Below are 13,139 nucleotides of genomic sequence, written 5' to 3'. Positions count from 1 at the left end.
TTAAGTATATGTAAGTATATATTTATATATAAATGCACACATACAGAAAATCTGGTGTATATACAGGTATGTAGGTATATACAGGTATATAGGTATATACAGAAATTTTTATTCTACAAAGTCTAGATATATAGAATTTTATATAATCTACATATACAGAAATTTCTATATATAGAAAATTATGTGTGTGTGTGTATATGTATGTTTATATGTACCCACACAGAAAATCATAGCTATATAACACAAATTACACGTTTAGGCATGCCAGACATGATATTATTATGACAGGTTTAATAAAAAGTTTTAACCTATGGTTTTGGATTAAAAATAAAACTTTCCACAGTGCCTTGGAGATGTGAGAAGGAGAGGAGCCCAGTCTATTTGGCTGGGAGTCACCATCTTCTCCCATTTTTCTCTCCATATTCAAAAGCTTCCTGGCTCCAAGGGAGTTTGTCCCCAGGTAGTTCTTTAAAGAGTGCTCTACCGAAGCAGCTTCTAAATGCTGCTGCTTCTTATCATTCATGGAAGATATAGTGCAATTAAAAATAATAATAGCCAACCTTTAAGGAGGTCTGTTTGCAAGGCACCATGCTAAGCACTTTGAATGGATTCCTTCAGTTAATCCTTACAACTATTTGATGGAGGAATCATCATTATTCTCATTCTATAAGTAAGGAAAGCAGGTGTAAGCTAATTATCCAAGTTCTCTGCAAGTTAGTGGCAGAAGCAGAATATGATTGGTGAGAGTCTGACTCCAGAGCCTACACTCTGAAGTTCTGCACCACACTGATAGTGCCTGGCAGTAGTCAGGTCAAAGATAGAGGACGGAAATGAAAGGTGCTGCAGCAAGCTGTCTGACATATGCATAAGGACCTGGAAGAAACCCCTTGACTCAGAAAATCTTGCAGTGTTTCACAAGAGGCTGGGTTTCCTCATTAACTGATGGGGACTAGTCTGTGACATATGGATGGTGGCAGTGTCTATGACTCCACCCACAGTTTGTGGCCTGAAGAGTTATAAGCCATATATGTATAATTAAGTGCTACAGTTCTTATTATAGTGGATGGATTCTGTCGGTGCTATCTGATTCTTTTGTTGTCTTCATTAAAACCCAAGTGAAAGAACACTTCCTGGGGTTTCTACTGAACAGAGTGGACAATGGGTACTTGCTGACTGAATTCTACCTCCTCAACTGCCTTGCTTCTGTTTTTTATTTTACTTATTTTTATTTCTCCAAATTTGTTATTTATCAGGAGTGACTGAAATACAAAATATAATTGAGTCCCATCATCATCATCATGGAAATGGCTTTAAGAGAAAACTGGTTAGATGAATATTATTGCTTCCCATTTTCAACCAGTAAATAGTTCCCACTGATAAATTGACAGCCAGGAGTCTGTTAAGAATGCTCAAGATATGTTGTATAATACAACATGCCTGCTCACAGGGGGAAAAAATCCCAGGAATTAACTTATGTGTAGTTTTTTATTTCATCACACAAGACAAGCACAAAAGCACCACTCATGCCTCTGAGGACATTGGACCATGCACCCTTGAAAAAAGCTTTGTCTCCTTCATCATGAGCAATCTTCCTCCAGCAGTCAAGTGTGCCTGTGTACATGATGTCAGCTGCTTTGAGTTCTGACTGCATCATCATGCAGCGGCAAACAGTGTCAAATGGATAGGAAGTCAACCCAGCAAACGGAAGTGATGGACTGTGCCATCATCCAGCTGATGATGATGTGAGTGTTCTTGGGATCTGGAAGCATTCCCTTTACAGTGCCATAGATACTGAAGTATACAGCTTGGTAGATGACAATACCCTGCATAGGCACGTTAAAGCCTTGTACAGGCCCTTAATCCCATCCGATTTGTAGATCTTAACCAGGCAGTCATCGAGATCTCTGAATCCCCTTTTGCCTCCAGGTCTACCCACATCGGCTGCTAGAAAGGTATGGGCAAAACCAAGAGGGTACACAACACATAAGGATGTGGCCCCAGCGGCACTGCCTGATGCCAGATTCCCTGCTAAGTCATGCCAAAACTGGGTCTTCTTGTCCACACCACCCAGGAAGATCTGCTTGTTTTTATCTTTGAAGGTGAGGTTGAGAGCCTGGGTGGGGAATTATCTGATGACATTGGCCAGGTTACTGCACCAGAAGGACAGGACTCCCTGCTCCTTGGGAATACGGACCACACAGTCTATAATGCCTTTGTATTGCTTATCTGTGGTGATTTGCTTGCTGGCATGCTGCACCTGCAGCAGCAGCTTGACCCCCTCGATGGGCACTACTGCCATCTTGGGGATGGCCACAGTGACACCACCTGCCAGGAAGTCCTCAGCGAAGGACAGATTGGTATGTGTCACGTTGAAAGGAAAGAGGAGGCAGGTGGCTAAGGGATGGGACGGGGCTGGGAACTGGCTTTGACTCCAGGGCTGTGGGGCCTGTCTTGCTTTTTGCAGATTTCAAAGGAACTAAAGCCCTTCCCTTAAAGTAATGCATCATTGGTCTAGGTTCATATCCTAACTCTACCACACAAGCTCCGCAACCTCAGGCAAGCTAGCTGACATCTCTGAACCTCAGTTGTTGTTGTTTCTGCATTTTTTTTATCTATAAAAAGATGAACATTCTTAACTCACAGGAATGAAGAGGAAATGAAAACATTTAGCAAAAGTCCTGGCAGAGTAAATACTCAATGAATAGCAACTGCTTGAATTTTTACAAAAACCCTCATCTCTTCCTAAATCATTTATTCATTAATTATTTTTACATAAGTCCCTTTGACAAACTTTTCCAAGTCCTGTGCTTTTGCTTTGTGTACACATATCCTGACAGGGACACTGACAGACAGAGGACATGTGTATATGTTGTTAGACCTGGGCTCACTTTCCCTGCAAAAGCAATGTCTGGAAGATGCCACCCCACCTAGTGCAGTTTGCACAGTGATGCCTACTGTAAGTGAGCCCCAAAGTCTGGAGAGTTAAGCTATCTCTTCCTCCATGCTCTTTATCTTTTCTCTCCCACAAGCAAGATCATGGTTTCTTTTCACATGGCAATAAATAGAAGCAGAAAGTTTCTCCTTCATGTTTTGCCTCCCATCCCTCTGTCATCTGTGCACAGGCTGCCTGGTTCTCTGCATCTCTGTACATGGTGTTATCTTGAGACTCTGTGCATAACAGAGAATGGCAAATCAAATCCACAACCCAAAGCCACACTGAGGAGTAAAACAAACTCAGATAAAAGGACATGCCTATTCTGACAAATGAGGAGTGCCAGCCCCATCAGCTAAGGTAAGACTGAGTGACGCCTTTCTGAAGAAATGTCAGGATTTCATTTTCCAGCTTGCCCCCAGTGCATCTCAGGTTGACATCTTTCATGTATTTTTGACATTTACTCATATGAATAAATGGATGTTTGATCTTTCTGGATTTCCTTCTCAGTGACCAGGAAAAGAAAAATGTAAATGCATCATTTTAAGCCCTCAAACCACTGGTTGTAACTGCAAGACCAATAAGGAAACAGACTTTTTACTCTCTTCTTTAACCGATTGATATGTTTACCATTTATTATGTCTTATATGTGTAGCTGCAAGCTCCCTGCCCTCAAATCTCATGGACAAAGCAGTTTCTGAATCTCAGCAATCCTGACATTCAGAGAGGGAGAATTCTTTGTTGTGGAGAGCCATCTGTGCATTGTAGGATGTTTGGCAACTCCATAGCCTCTACCCACTAGCTGCCAGCACCACCCTCTACTCACATGTGCCAAACAAAAATATTTCCAAACATTGCCAAACATCCAAAGTGGGGCAAAATTGCCCCTGGCTGAAAACCACTAAACTAGATAAACATGTGGGTAAATACCTATAATACAATGAGAAGTTGGTAAAAGATGAGACGTATCAAGTGCTACAAAAGGAAAAACTTGGTCCGCCAGGGAAAATGAGGAAGACTTCACAGAGGAAATGGCAACTGAGCTACATTTAGAGCTGTTGTTTTTTGAAAATAATTCCTTATTTTGAACTCAAATTAGCCTTCTTACATAACTATTGTCTCTTGGTCTAGGCTTTGGTTAATAGTTGTGTATTAGTTAGTTTTAGATAATAGTTGTGTAAAAAGGCAAATATGCGTTCAAAATAAGGAGTTATTCCCAGTCTTGGTTTAGACTTTCTCATTTGATTCTTTGAAGTTAGTAAATGCAAAAACCAACACTCTACACAAGTATTTCCCAGCTCACACGATACTGTCTGAATTCACTGCTATGGACTCTGGTCTTAAAGGAAAGAATAAGGGAAGAGATAAATGGGTGAGCTTCAGCCACTATCAATGAATAGGAGGTCAAAGAAGGGAAAGCAAGCACTGGAAACATATGAACAATATCCTCTATCTCTAAGCAGAAGCATCCATTTTTACATTAAAAACAAAAGTCTGGACAAGAACTTTCACAGTGTGGTATCTTTTTCTACTGTGAAATGAGACAAAAGTGAGCCGTAACAGTTGAGTTTTTGATATTTCATTAGTTTAGCCTACTGCATTCAACACTTACCCAGAAGCCCTATACGTGCAACCACTGCTGTTGACCAGTGTTGTTTCCTTTGTTCTCCAGGTCTAAACTGTTTGCTCCTCTCCAGGTTAAGAAAAGTTCCAGCTGAAACAACAGGTTCTCAGATACTCACTGCTGCAGACCAGTCATGCTAGACAACCACACACTGTTATTGCCTCATCTCTGCAGAGGTATGTAGGCACCCAGGAGCCCATTTATTTCTCATTGACTTTTAATGCTGATAAACACACAAGTAAGAATGAAGGGACTGGAGAGAAGTAATTCTAGTATGGTAGAGTAAGAACCTCTAAAAATTCATTGCTCCATAAAAGCAATAAGAACGCTAGTCCAAAAAAATAGTTAAAATTAACTTTCTTAGAGCTCTACAAATTAACTAAAGGCTTACAAGGATCCAAGAAGCATTTATTCAAGAAAAGTGGCTGAATCTCACTTAGAAAGAGCGAGCTTTGTGGTGTTTGAATTTATCTAGTCTACTCTCCCCAGCTCTGTAATAGCCTTGAAAATAGCCTTAGAAATTATAAATACCAGCAGCTTAACAGCCACCAGAGAGGAAAGAACAGGTTTAGAGCTTCCTAAAATGCCACAGAGAATTGCCACTATTTGACCTACCTGAAAGCTCTCTGGAAAAGCCTCATTTGCATCTAATTAAACTTAAGAACTGCACAGCAAAAGAAACTATTAACAGAGTAAATGGACAACATACAGAATGGGAGAAAATATTTACAAACTATGCATCTGACAAAGGCCTAATATCCAATATCTATAAGAAAATTAAACAAATTAACAAGGAATAAACAAACAACCCCATTAAAAAGTGGGCAAAGAACATGAACAGACACTTTTCAAAAGAAGATTCCATGCAGCCAACAAGCATATAAACAAACGCTCAATATCACTGATCATTAGAGAAATGCAAATCAATACCACAATGAGATATCACCTCACACCAATCAGAATTGCTATTACTGAAAAGTCAAAAAATAACAGATGCTGACAAGGTTGCAGAGAAAGGGGAATGCTAATACACTATTGGTGAGAGTGTAAATTAGCTCAATCATTGGGGAAAGCAGTGGCAATTTTTCAAAGAGCTAAAAACGGAACTACCATTCAACCCAGCAATCCCATTACTGAGTATATACCCAAATGAATATACATTGTTCTGTCATAAAGACACATGCATGCATATGTTCACTGCAGAACTATTTACAATAGCAAAGACATGGAATCAACCTAAGTGCCCATCAGTAACAGATTGGATAAAGAAAATGTGGTACATATACACCAAGGAATACTATGAAGCCATAAAAAAGAATGAGATCATGTCTTTTGCAGACACATGAATTGAGCTGGAGGCCATTATTCTTAGCAAACTAATGGAGGAACAAAACACCAAATACCACATGTTCTAACTTAAAAGTGGGAACTAATTGATGAGAACTCATGGACACAAAGAAGGTAACGATAAACACTGAGGCCTACTTGAGGGTGGAGGGTGGGAGGAGGGAAAAGGTCAGAAAAAATAATTATTGGGTACTAGGCTTAGTACCTGGGTGACAAAATAATCTGTACAACAAACCCCTGTGACATGAGTTTACCTATATAACAAACCTGCACATGTACTCCTGAGCCTAAAATAACAGTTAAGGAAAAGAAATGAAAAGCCCTATTCATAGGGTTTCTCTTTATTTGTCCTGACTCAGAGTCACTCAATAAGAAAAAGTCTATTCTCAGTGCATTTGTCAAAAACAGCCACAATTGCTTAACATCAAGCTGCCAGAGGCTGTGAAACTAATTCAGTCAAAAAAAAAAAAAAAAAGATGGCCAAAAACCTTGAAACAAAAATCTGGTAATAAAATGTCCATAAGGAGCTTTTAAAAGCTACAAAACATTCCTGGGGATCTAGAAGGCTACACACATAGGCAGGGCTGGGCACATTCCCAGGAAATACCTGAGAAGACCCTAAACTTCCACCTCTGGCTGAGTGGGAGGCTCTGAGCAAGCAGGCAGTGAAAGCTAAGGTAGGGTTGCAAACTGCTAAGCACTGAAAGTGTGCCCCAAAGCATATACAGAAGGGTGGAAGATTGATTGGTCACAGAATTTAAGAAAATCTTCATTCAGTCCTACAGCTGGCCACTAAGCTAATCAAGCAGAGACTTCAGTACCACATAAAAGTAAACAGAGAATACATAATTAGTTCATGAAATATATTTTTAAAAGAATATTATTTTCAACAAATGGTACAGGGACAACTGGATAGCCAGTCACAGGCAAAAGAAGAAAGTGGACCCTACCTCACTCCATCTACAAAATTTTATTCTAATTATTAGAGCTAAGCCTACAAAATGCTTGGAAGGTCGTGATGGTTATTTTATTAACAGGCGTCAACTTGGCTGAATTAAAGGATGCCTAGATAGCCAATGAAACATTATTTCCAGGCATGCCCATGAGGGTGTTCCTGAGGGATACTGGCTGAGTGGAGATTGGCCCTCAGTGTGAGCAGCACCATCCAATCAGCTGGGGCCCCAGATAGAACAAACAGGAAGAGGACAGGTGAATTTGCCTGCTCTCTCTCTTTCTCTCTCTCTCTCTCTATCTCTCTCTGTCTCTCTCTCTCTCTCTCTCTGTCTCTCTTTCTCCCTCTCCCTCCCTTTCTCCCTCTCTCTGTACCCTGTTCTTGAACATCAGAACTCCAGGGTCTCTGGATGTTGGCCTCTGGGATTCGTACCAGAGGACCCCTGCGTTCTCAGGCCTTTGGCCTCAGACTGAGAGTTACACCACCAGCTTCCCTGGTTCTCCAGCTTGCAGATAGCTTATTGTGGGACTTCTCAGCCTCCAAAATTACATAAGCAAGTTCCCTTAACAAATCCCGTCATGTGTCTGTCTATCTATATCTCTATCTATGTATATCCATATTCTGTGTCTCTAGAGAGCCCTAACACAAAGATCATCATTAACAGCCTGCTGCTGACAGAAATAGTGGCAGCACCTGGCAGATGGAGTCCTGATGTTTAAAGCAGAAGAATTCACCTTTTCCATAAATGATTCAGCTGCACACAGAACAGGAAATATGTGTCCATACAAAAACCTGCACACAAGTGTTCGTAGTAGTTTCACTTGTAGTAGCCAAAAACAGGAAGCATGCCAAAGGTCCATCAGCAGGTAAATGGATAAACTGTGGTGGATCAATACATTAGAATACTACTCAGCAATAAAATAACTAACTACTAATATATGCAACAACATGGATGAATCTCAAAGTAATTCTGCTGAGTAAAAAGAGCCAAACAGAAAAAGCACATACTGGATGATCACATTTATATAAAACTCTAGAAAATGCAAACTAGTCCATAGAAAACCGTTTGGAAATTTCTTAAAAAGTTAAACATATACCTACCATATAACCCAGCCATTCCGCTCCTAAAATTAAAATATATGTTTACACAAAGATTTGTGTACAACTATTTATAGCAGCTCTATTTATAATAGTCAAAACCTGACAATAGCCCAAATGTCTATCCACAAGGGAATAAACAATCTGTGGTCTATCCATACAATAGGATACCACTCAGCAATAAACAGGAATGAACACTTGATACACACAGCAATATGAATAAATATCAAAATATTTACACTGAGTAAAAGAAACCAGACAAAAAGGAGTACTTACTGTATAATACCATTTATTTTAGATTCTAGAAAATACAAACTAATCTATAGTGACAGTTGATCAGCATTTGCATGAGTTACAATAGCACCTGTGTCTTGCTCCACCTGTAGATCCATGAGTTAAATAAATGTCATTGTTCTAAGCCAGTGCATTTTAGGACGTTTTTTAGTCAGCTATAGCAGCTGGAACAGCTCCTTTCCTTCTTCAGCACCTCAATGGGGCCCACAAATGAAGTGCTGTAGCCAGGTCAGTCCTCCACAAAACCATGAAAGCTAACACTTTAATACCCTTAGATCCCATCAAGGGGTATTTGAGGCTCCCAGGCTGCCCTAAGCTGCCTCAGTCATGCCTACCCACCCAGGATGCCTGGCCCTCACATCAAAATCCTTTCCCAACGCTCTCTTCCCCACCACTACTTACTGTGTCACTGCACCTTCCCTCCACATTCACCTTTCTGTGTTCCTTTTGACCTGTGGCCACTCCTCCAGAGGTGGAAGCCCAGGAGTTCTGTGGTTCATAGTTTAAAGTGTAAATTTACTTCAGCTCAAGAATTTGGGTACATTTTAAATGGAGCTTTTTGGAAACAAACACCTTATCCCAGAAATGAATTAGAGCTGGGAAATTCTGGAAAAGAAGGAGACTTCTAAGCCCTTTCCTCCTGCCTTTGATTGAACCACCTGGTCTCAATAGCAATAACGAGACAGCAAAATAGCTGTTTCTATACTTTACATTTTATGATTCCAGCTGTTTTGAATTAGAAAGTTTGCACCATTATTGTTGACCAAATACGTGCAGATTGCTCTGGTTGATTAAGCATCAATGGGTTTATAAAATAACTGAAAACAGTACAACAGCCAAGCAGCAATTTCACCATCCACAAACTCAGCTTTAAGCTGCTAAGTTTTTCGCCAGTAATAGAATTGGTGCAGTAATTTTTCTCATGGCCTAATGGAGTTCATGTAGATCTTAAGAGATGACTTTCATAAGGAAAGAATGTGGCTAAAGGCACACGGTACACATTGATACACTATCATTACCACAGCCTTCTCTATAAAACATTCCATGGGCTTTTTGACTGAGCCTCTGCCACTGAGCTTAGAACTTTAAAATAAGTGTTGCAGTGGAAGCAACAAATAACCTACTACCAGAGGGAAAAAGGAAAAGTTAAATTGCCTACAACTGTTAGTAAGTGTTTCAGGACTTTCTGCACCTTTTTTTAAAATTCATTTTTGCCAAGAATATAAGTCCCTTTCACATATCTCTGACTACACTGGTTGCCATGGTTTTCTAGCTTTTGCTACTTCTGGAAATAAACAACCCATTAGATTTATGTCATGGTTAATTTGTCCCTTTGCACAACACAGAGGTGATTTGTAGCCTGAAAATCAGCACAAGTTATCCTAAGTCCCCCATGGTGAAAAGCTGGCACCAGGATGTTTTAACTATATATATATGTGTGTGTGTGTGTGTGTGTGTGTGTGTGTGTGTGTGTATACATATATATATAATATGTTATATTATATATTATAACATGAATACTAGTTAAGAAGCGGACTTCATGAAAAGATAGGTATTATTTCTAATTAGTATGTCAATTGTACATGCTTCTGGAATTGCTAAATACAGTTTATTAATCCTTCATATATTTCCAATATTATCTGTGTATGAGTCCCTTTTGTCACAGAGAATGTAAAAATAAAAATTCCCGTAAATTGTTCCCAAATACCACAAATTCCAAAGTGATAGACCCCAAAGGACTGAGGATTTTGAAAACCCACTTGAAAGTGGCAAAATTATCCAGGTGTTCTCTTTGGAGGTATATCAATTCTTTCAAGTCACTGAGAACCAGTCTAAAACCTGGAAGGTGTGAGTCTCCCCAAATACCTCAGGCCTACCCCAGTTTAACCTCTAACATCAGCCTCACCCAGTCCAGGGCCCAAAGAGAACCCAATCTGAAAGAATATAAATAGCTTCATAACCACTTGCAAAAAAGGAAGTTGGGAAACAGTTTATAATCTCCCAAAGGGCTGGGTCCTATTTTCTATCTAAATTGTCTAAGAAACTTCTGAATAAAGGCTCTATTCCCTTTTGGTGTCATGGAGAACTGCTGCACAAAAATCTTCATGCTGGGACCTTCTCATCCACACACCCCACTCCCAGCCCACCCCACCACCACCACCACCACCATCACCATCTTTAACTCACGTGTACCCCTGCAGAGGGCAGAGGTTCTGCTTATTCATCTTTGTATCATCAGCACCTACCACAGAGCCTGGGCATACAAAACTTTCAAATGTGTTGAAATAAATGGAATTTTTTAATGTGTTGAATGAATCGTAACTATATACCATCCTTAGTTTGCCTGTGACTAGTAATCGTAAAGAGAAGTTTAAAAGGTCTAATTAGGTTAGGAGCAAAGGAGTTATTTTAAACTTTTTGAGTTCTATTCCATTTTGTATGAGGAGGGATAATTATGGAGGAAATCACATTCCCAACAAAAATTGTGTTTAAAAACAATTCTTTCTCCCAGCACTTTGGGAGGCCAAGGTGGGTGAATCACGAGGTCAGGAGATCGAGACCATCCTGGCCAAAATGGTGAAACCCCATCTCTACTAAAAATACAAAAATTACCTGAGCATGGTGGTGCGTGCCTGTAATCCCAACTACTCAGGAGGCTGAGGCAGGAGAATCGCTTGAACCCAGAAGGCGGAGGTTGCAGTGAGCCAAGATCGCCCCACTGTGCTCCAACCTACTGACAGAGCAAGACTCTGTCTTAAAAAAAAATCAAAAACAAAAAACAAACAAACAAACAAAAATCTTTCAGGATTTGTAACTGGAAAGCAAGTTGAACCTGGAAATAAGGACTTGAAAGAAAGAGACAGTGAAAAGAGAGAAGAAAGAAAGTCATAAATGACAGCAATATCAATTCCTGGTGACTATCAAGAGCTGATTCAGCCATCGTTCTTCTGGCCAACTGAGCATAAACCAGTAAGTTGAGCTAGCAAAAAACAGAGGAAAAAGAGGAGTATGAAAATTCACTTTTACTAAAGGATATGCATGGGCCTGCAATCAGAACAACTTGAATGTAGCTAAGGAAAGATATTTGAGGGAATAGGTCAATGTGCTCAGCCCAGGCTAAGCCTAGTCAGTCTGATGGAAAAAGGGAGAGAATTTGCAAGGAGTGTCGTCAAGAAGCAGAACCTTCAGAAAGGTCACCTGCACCTAGGCCACGGGCCAATCCAGGTAGCCCTGAAGGGTTAAGACCACACATTAAGATTAGCTGCCTTCCCTGTTGGCTTCAGGACATAGACTTTATTTCCAATGTGCCCTGAATTAGTTTATTCTTTGAGTCAACATTCAACAGGCCCATGTGCAAAACCACTACCTGAGAGATGCAAGGAAAACTAAGGACTTCCAGAGCCTGCAGAGATCCTCTGGAGATGCACACAAGTAGCAACAACACAAAGTCCAATGGGGAGGCGTCGTAAGAGGGAGAAAAATGAAGTTCTACTTGATAAGAGACCTATTAATAACTATCTTCTAACTTGATTTTTATAATTCATAAGTGAATTGTCACTTATGACTTTCTAAATAGATATGCACAGTAGAAGGGGATTATGGGGTGTTGCTCAGGCTGGTCCCCCTACTTGGAACACGAGTCTCTCCTTTCTCCTTGTTACCTTCACGTTATCTTCAGGTCTTGATTCACAAGTCAGTTTCTCCAGAATATCTTCCTTGATCCTATCAAGGACCCTGCTACGTGCTCTACGTGGGACTTTCCATAGCAGAGCACTTACTACATTGTATCCTAATTGTTTGCTTAATTTTCTGTCCCTATAATTAGATTAAATTCCATGAAAGCAGAACTGCACTTGGCTGGGTCACCTGAATCTCTGCTCCAGGTTTGGTGCATAGCAGGCACACAGAATGTTTTATGTGGATTTATCAATCAATTAACTCATGACACATTTAAAGGGCCTCAGCAGCAGTCAAGATGGAATAACATTGAGTGGCCATACTGCTCATCAATCTAATTGAACATGAAAACAGATTAATTCAAATTTCCCACACCAAATATATAACTCAATGCAAAAGGCCCTGTCCCTCACATATCCAAAGGGGTTCACTGGTAAGGGCAATAAGTCATAGAAGAAATGTAAGTAGAAAGATCATTTGAAACCCCAAATTATTAAACATTTTTTTATTCCTACTTTTAGTTTCTTCACCACAATACCTTTTAACAGAGTCGCTAACACAAAAGGAGGGGAAATCACGCACCGACTTTCCTCTCCTCCCTCATCTGCCTTCTGCCTTCTGGAAGCCTTCAGATGAGCTGGCAATAGCCAGAAGAATGAAGAATAAAGGGTGTGAATAACCCCTGCGCTTTAGCTTTCAGTTTCACTTTCTGACAAAGAATCAGAGTCTTGCCCAAGGCTGGAACAACCTGGGGAGCCTGCATTCAAGCTCTGTATTCAGGAAATAGTCAGCATTCTGCATCCCAGTCCTGGAGGCCCCCTGCTCAGGAAGCTTCCTCCCACAGGCTGCCTCTCCACCTAAGAACCGGGATACCTGGGACATTAGGTCCAACATCCATCGGCATCACAGGTATTGTCCACACTTGGACAGCCACTGAACATGCCTCTGAGTAGCAATGTTACCACTGAGGGCGGTGGGGTGGAGGGGAAGAAAACCAGTGCTGCACTTTTCAATGGAAATGCTCTCGTTTGATCTCTTGTATCAGTGAAGGTTGCTTTTTCTGCAAACCTGTCACTGCATGTGATGCCTCTATTACATACACAGCCTCTGGCAACATGGACAAGGCTAAATCCCTGCCCAAAATCTAAATGTGCCAAAGCAGATCAAAATATGAGGTAGTGCTTAAGTTGATATGGACAGCAATTCACAGGCAC

The 13,139-nt window shown here is 40.5% G+C and overlaps 1 pseudogene; it reads right to left on the bottom strand.

The window, feature by feature from the left end:
* Positions 1-1,485: 1,485 nt before the first annotated feature.
* LOC100981732 (ADP/ATP translocase 2-like) lies at positions 1,486-12,829 on the bottom strand (annotated as a pseudogene).
* Between the last annotated feature and the right edge of the window lie 310 nt (positions 12,830-13,139).

The sequence above is a fragment of the Pan paniscus genome, chromosome 11 (genome assembly GCF_029289425.2).
Source record: "Pan paniscus chromosome 11, NHGRI_mPanPan1-v2.0_pri, whole genome shotgun sequence".
Taxonomy (NCBI): domain Eukaryota; kingdom Metazoa; phylum Chordata; class Mammalia; order Primates; family Hominidae; genus Pan; species Pan paniscus.
Note: the sequence above shows the minus strand (reverse complement) of the source record. Positions and strands in the feature narration are given on the sequence as shown.